Genomic DNA, 7,645 nt, shown 5'->3' on the forward strand with positions numbered 1-7,645 from the left:
ACTGCTGATAGAAACGAGCAACAAGTGAATTGGTCCAACATTGCCGAGACAATACTGTGCCTGTTATACAAGCAGTGCGCGAGAATGGACGCAGTTTCTCGCTGTTGTCGAACGTCAGTTGTAACACAGAATGGCACCATCTGGAAGCCTGGAAGTATTTTACGATATGCAGTACGAGTGAAGCACAATGGTCGATTTGGTCGACTTGCGACATCATACAAGGAAAAAAGTTAAAATTTTACAAATCATTCATAGTTCGGGATAAAAATAGAAAGTGCCTGATCTGCTGCCTGTGTCTACGTTATCTGCTTTTAACCGTTAACAGAGAAATTAAAACGAAAAAGAGAGTTCTCCTGCCGCAGTTTTCACTCTTTATCGCTGGATTATACGTAATGCCCGCATAGTGCTGTGACAACCGATTTAAATATAATTTTTGAGCAGAGTTCTAAAAACTAAAATCAGTAGGATAATACTGGCAGTTTTCTGTGGTATAGAAGTACTCGCTATATTTTGAGAGAAACAGCGAACAGCGGACAAAGTTTTATTGGACTATTTAATTTAAAGAAATTAGATTTATATTAATACCGTCAGTTGCTCACGGGCGTTGATAAATATCAACGTGGACAAGTGAAAATGTGTGCCACGACCGGGACTCGAACCCGGGATCTCTTGCTAAAATGACAGACGCTCTATGCATCTAGGCCACCGAGGGCACAGTGTATGGTTCGACTGCAGGGACTATCTCGCGCACGCCTCCTGCGAGACTCACATTCTTACCTTGAATGTCCATACACTACAGTCGTAGAGTCCCCCTCCAACACACTCATTCCTCGTGGAAGACATGTCCATATCCATATAAGTATATGGTTCTGGCAATACCAGCCATGACCTTCTTCTGTGAAGATGCACAAGTATTCCCCGAACTGTTACGAGACTTGGTAAGAATGTGTTCCACGAGTAATGAATGTGTTGGTGTGGGACACTACGAATGTAGTGCGTGGACATGGAAGGTGAGAATGTGAGTCTCGCGGGAAGCGTGCGCGAGATAGTACCTGCAGTCACACTATCGTCTGTGCCCTCGGTGGCTCAGATGGGCAGAGAGCCTGCCATGTAAGCAGGAGATCCCGGGTTCGAGTCCCAGACAGGCACACATTGTCACCTGTCCCCGTTGATATATATCGACACCCGTGAGCAGCTGACGGTATTAATATAATTCTAATTTCGTTCTGGACGGCTGCAGGTCATCATAAATGTATTTGACGTTTTGATTCCATTTATCAAGAAACTGAGAAAGTAAAAATTTTTATCTTTGTTTGATTTCTACGTTTCCAAGAGGAAATAATGTAAATAAAATACTGAAAATCGGTTATTACAAGAACTGGTATTGTGACGGGCTTTAACAATTAGGTTAAAGTGATGCTGGGAAACTGATAAGAGCCGAAAACCAGTTGTTTGAGCGATAACCGACATTCCCACTGCTGTTGTGAGTGGTAAGATTGACGCGCAAGGACATCTAGAACAGTTTCTCAGAAAGGTTACTGGAGCTCTGATGTTCTCAAAATGAACGGGCCAGCCATTGGCGTCTGCGAGGGAGAAGGGGAGGGGGAGGGGAGGAGGTCGGGAGGGGAGGATAGGCAAAAGGGCACTTTCACCCATCGCCCCCAACCCTCCCTGGAATCTGGAGTAAAGAGTTTTTATTCGTTACAGTATACTCTTCCAGATAAGAATTCTCCACAATACTGATAAACCTTAGCTTTGGCCAGTTGTAGCGCTTGATGCACCTCGTAACTGACCAGCTGATTTGTACACAGAGTGCCAGTTTCAGAATCATGCACTCCAGCCCCGACGCGCCTTCCCCCCTCCCCACCACTGGAAATATTTCTGCAGACTCCAGTCTGCCACTGTGCATATATTTTGATAACATCCTGGTTTTAATAGCATCGAAGGAACAGCATTGTGGAGTAAAGGGTAGACCTAGCACAGACCACGCCATTCACAATGAAACGCATCACTTAGTAGATGGTGAAGTACTTTGAAGCTAGCCAGATAGAAACAGAACCTCCTGGCACTGTATCTAACCCAAATTCTAATCTTACACTAATCTCTTGTATGTACCTACCACGCCCTCAAAGAGCCAACGATTTACTATTATCAAAAGTTCCGAAAAATGAGGAAGAAATTGACCCACACTTTTTTCCGTTGTTCATTATTTCGATTACCCCATAAAGGGAATGGACTTGTAGCCACAGGTTACACAAGCGATAAATGGTTTAAAATACATAAAAAGAGATGACAATAGGAAACGATTTTTAAAAACACAATGATGCGGCTTTTACGATTTTTACAGGAAAAAAAATGGATGACAAAATAAAGGTTTTTCAAAAATATGCTGGTGGACAATATTGGGGATTTTTTATCTTTATAGATGACTAGCGGAAAAGCTTGGTGTTGACCAGGCATTTATTTACAGCTGTGCGTCCACGTCCGTACTATGCAGCGTCTGGCCTTGTCCTGAGTTTTTATGACGTATCTCCTGAAGCATGTGTCGTACAATGATATAATTTTGTAGGTGCATTCAGCGTCATATGCGGATACTGTGTGCAAAATTTATTGCGAATATAGTAGCAAAGAAGTAACAAATTTAAATGTCACGAATGCTGTGATCCCCACACACTTGGGTGCAACCAATGTACACAGGATGCTTGGCTCGATCATTATGGCTACCATCACCGCTGGTCGAAATTGGACCAGCTGTGTCGACGTAGTGAAAATATAAATGTGCATAACATGGTAAACGTCCATTCTTTCTAGCCATCAGACCTGATCTACGATCAAAAATATCATGTAAAAGTGGTAGGGGCAACGGCCTTGCCGCAGTGGATACACCGGTTCCCGTCAGATCACTGAAGTTTAGCACTTTCGGGCGTGGTCGGCACTTGGATGGGTGACCATCCGGGCCGCTATGCGCTGTTTCCATTTTTCGGGTTGCACTCAGCCTTGCGATGCCAATTGAGGAACTACTCGACCGAATAGTAGCGGCTCCAGTCAGAGGAAACTACCACAACGAGTGGGAGAGCCAGCTCCTCCTCCACCCTCAGTGAGAATGACGTGGCGGTCGGATGGTCCTGATTGGCCACTTGTGGCCTGAACACGGAGTGCTTTCTTAAAGGAGTGCTCCCTACATACAACTGACAGTCTTGACTCAGGGACTGTCCACGGTAAATGCTGCATTGGACCTACTAATACTATTAAAATAACGGTTTGAGTTCTCTTTAGTTGTCCAATCATCTGAAGTGAGTCCTTATTGAAGTAAGCTGAAAAATAGATTTTATGTTAATGGCGGATAAATTTTATGTTAATGGCGGCAAATTAACTTTACCCTAATGACACACAAGGTCAATGCCGTTCTATCACGTAAAGTATTCTCAGATCGAAATGTTTTGCATTACCAAATCTCCAATGTAGATCCATCATACCGCAATTATAATTCTCAAAATAATTTGGAGCTACGTTCAATGCATATTTAAATGCATCTTTCAAAACAATACCAGAATTCTCATTAGATCATCATTATCAGTGCCTAGAGTATTCCTATTATTTCGTCTACCAAAAACCGCGTCTCACTATGGCTTTTTCAGTACGCTGTTTTGTTTTCCACTGCTGACAATAGAAACGATCTGGCAGATGTGACATTGTAGATGTCCAGTATGCGTGTCTTAATGCAAATAAACCGTCTGGAACATTTACCCTTGAACCTCCCTAGAATGGGATTTCATGGAACGTTATTACTTTCCTGTGTCCATTTCTATCACACCAGCTGATCGCCACGACTGGGGAGAGTGAGGAGGGGGTGGGGTGAAAGTTGGCAGCACTTTGAGTGGCAGAAACCTCACGTTTCCGTCATTTGTTTTCATAATGACGTAGTGCCAATTCGTCACATTGGACGCTTTTCTCTCGGAAACGTTTACATTCATCGTCTGGATATCAATGTCGCCTTCTGAGGTATGCAGTCGCACCACTCTGTACGAAATAGGTTCTAAGCTGATGCAGTCGACAAGTAACGTCGAAATATATCGTCACCTCGAAATATATCGACACCTCGAAATAAATCCACACCCAGAAATAAATAGCCAACCCGAAATAAATCGCAACCTCGAAATAAATCGACACCATGAAAAAAATCGAAACTTCGAAATAAATCGACACCTCCAAAAGACAGCTACATCGAAATGATTCGATATCCCGAAATATATCGACATCTAGACGCATTTCAGCTTACCATATAGATCGATATCTCGAATCTCACGGACCTCTCGAGATAAATCGAGGTATAGAAATATATCGATATCTTGAAATATATTGGTACCTAGTAATATAAAGATATCTCTAAAAATACAATATCTAGAAATTTATGGATTACTTGAGATATAGAAGTTTCCTGAAATATATCGATATCTCGAAAGGAATCGATATCTGAAGTACACCGATACATGGAAATATATCGATAGCTCGAAATAAACAGACAACCCGATTTGTTTCGGTATATCAAACTAAATCGATATCTCGACATAAACGGATACTTCGAAATCAATTTATACCTCGAAATAAATGGATGCCTCAATATAGATAGATATCTCGAAATAAATCGACATCTCGATATAATGAGTGCTTCGACATAAGTCGATATATCGAAATGAATCGATAATGGGAAAGAATGGACGTCTCGAAAAAAATCTGTACCCCTAAGAAAACGATTCTCGAAATAAATAGGTATATCGAAATATATCGCTATCTCGATAAATACCGATATCTAGTGGTCGGATATATGTTTCAAGTTGACTTGACATATCAGTATAGTTCGATATACATCAAAATACTTTGGATTTTCAATATACCGATAGATTTCTAGACCTCGGGGAAAAAATCGCCGATCCGACCTCAGTGCAAAAACGCAGACCTAGGGAAAAAACGCCGACCTCGGGGAAAAACGCAGACCTCGAAGGAAAAACGTTGACCTCGGGGTAAAACGCCGACCTCGTGGGAAAACGCCGACCTTCGGAAAACTGCCGACCTCAGGAAAAATCCAGTTCCATTAATTTACACAGACACTAATGTATGTCACCATTAGGTTCTCAAAATACAACCAAATTCCTGGTATTTATCACCTCACACAAAAAGTGGTCGTGACAGAAAAGTCTCGTTCTTTAGAAAGTTTAGAATGAGATGTTCTAAATATTGCAGTTTATCCATTTACAATAATCTACAAGCACTGCACAATGAGAAGAGACTGTCAAACACAGCACTTTGAAATAGTGGACAGCCAGGAAGACAGAGGTTGCATTGCTGTTTCTAATCCTCTGGTGCTAGAGATTTAGAATCCAGGATTGCCTCGAATGAGAACAGCAATAATGGATGTCCTGCACCAGTGTAGAACTTACTCTGGAACTCCACAGAAAATCACAAGGCACAATTATATCACATCATTCTCAGCAAACTACAGAAGCCTCTAATGGACGTAACAACGTTGTCACCTCCTTCACCAGTGAAAGATCTTAGTAGCTATTGAGTCAAGAGTAGGTGGCCAATTAATAATTTGTTGTTCAAAGCAAACTTCAGTGTATATGGGAATACTCAGTGGACATCTTTAACCATCATATTTTACTGTCTAAGATATGTCAACTTCCCAGACTATAAGTATAAGCAGAGCTTGGTCTTTCCCAATCCGAGATTGTTTAGAATGGGTATCAAGGGAATCAGATCCACTGGGCATTTAGAGCAACCTGCTTTAAACAATATGAGCAGGCAGTAGACACAGACACAGAATTTGGAATTTCTCTGTGAAGTGGTTACCTTCATCGTCTGAAAACTTATGTTGTGTGCTGCGCTATGTGGAGGTACTAATAGCAACACAGTAAAACACAGAAGAAGCTTATAAGTTGATGTAATCAGCCAGTAAGAAGCAGTAAACTTTAAGTTTTAGTAATCGATTATTGACTTATTATCCGGCTTTGGTGCCTTGACATTACCGACGACCTTAAGATTTTGCATGAAGAGAGGCCTAAAAGCCACGTTACACGAGAGAATGTGAAAAGTGTTCATATGTAGTAAAAACCTAAGAAATAAGCCCGTTTTCGTCATTTGCTATCAAATCGACGTATTGCCAGAGCGTTACATTGGCAGCTTTTCTCTCTGAAACGGTTACATTTATCGTCTGCAAACTTATGTCGCGTGCTAAGGAATGCAGAGACACTAAAAACAACACAGTAGAACATAGAGGAAGCTTCTAGGTTGATGTAATTAGCCCGTAGGAAACAGTACAATTCAGGTTTTAGTTATCGATTAGTTGGGAGCTCCAATGTTAGGCGCGTAATGGGGCCCCTTAGGGATACGGCGGCTAAGGAGGGGAAGAAATCCAGTGTGCACTTCGTGTGCATTCCGGGAGGAGTCATTCCTGATGTGGAAAGGGTCCTTCCGGATGCCACGAAGAGCACAGGGTGCAGCCAGCTGCAGGTGGTGGCACATGTCGGCACTAATGACGTGTGTCGCTTTGGATCTGAGGAAATTCTCTCTGGATTCCAGCGGCTATCTGATTTGGTGAAGGCTGCCGGTCTTTCTTACGAGATGAAGGCAGAGCTGACCATCTGCAGCATCGTTGAGAAAACCGACTGCGGACCTTTGGTGCAGAGCCGGATGGAGGGTCTGAATCAGAGGCTCAGACGGTTTTGCAACCTTATTGGCTGCAGATTCATTGACTTGCGCCATAGGCTGGTGGGGTTTCGGGTTCCGCTGAATAGGTCAGGAGTTCACTACACTCAGCTGGCGGCTACACGGGTAGCGGAGGCTGTGTGGCGTGGACTGGGCGGTTTTTTAGGTTAGAAGGCCTCGGGAAAGTGCGGGATGGGCTGCAATGTCAAAGGGTGCTTGGCAATTACAGGACGTGCTTGGATCAAGGAACAGTCGGAATTATAGTTGTAAATTGTTGTAGTTGCGCTGGAAAAGTCCCTGAGCTTCAAGCGCTAATAGAAAGCACAGAAGCTGATATCGTTATAGGTACAGAAAGCTGGCTAAAGCCTGAAATAAGTTCTGCAGAAATTTTTACGAAGTCTGAGACGGTGTTCAGGAAAGATAGATTAGGCAGAATTGGTGGTGGAGTGTTTGTGTCTGTCAGTAGTGGTTTATCTTGTAGTGAAGTCGAAGTAGATACTCCGTGTGAATTGGTGTGGGTGGAGGTTATACTTAAAAGCCGAATTAAGTTAATAATTAGCTCCTTCTACCGACCCCCAGACTCCGATGATACAGTTGCGGAACAGTTCAGAGAAAGTTTGAGTCTCGTAACAAATAAATACCCAACTCATACGGTTATAGTTGGTGGGGATTTCAACCTACCCTCGGTATGTTGGCAAAAATACTTGTTCAAAACCGGTGGTAGGCAGAAAACGTCTTCCGAGATTGTCCTAAATGCATTCTCCGAAAATTATTTCGAGCAGTTAGTCCACGAACCCACGCGAATTGTAAATGGTTGCGAAAACACACTTGACCTCTTGACCACAAACAATCCAGAGCTGATAGAGAGCATCATGACTGATACAGGGATTAGTGATCACAAGGTCATTGTAGCTAGGCTCAATACCATTTCTTCCAAATC

This window comes from Schistocerca gregaria, unplaced genomic scaffold (assembly GCF_023897955.1).
Source record: "Schistocerca gregaria isolate iqSchGreg1 unplaced genomic scaffold, iqSchGreg1.2 ptg000166l, whole genome shotgun sequence".
Lineage (NCBI taxonomy): Eukaryota > Metazoa > Arthropoda > Insecta > Orthoptera > Acrididae > Schistocerca > Schistocerca gregaria.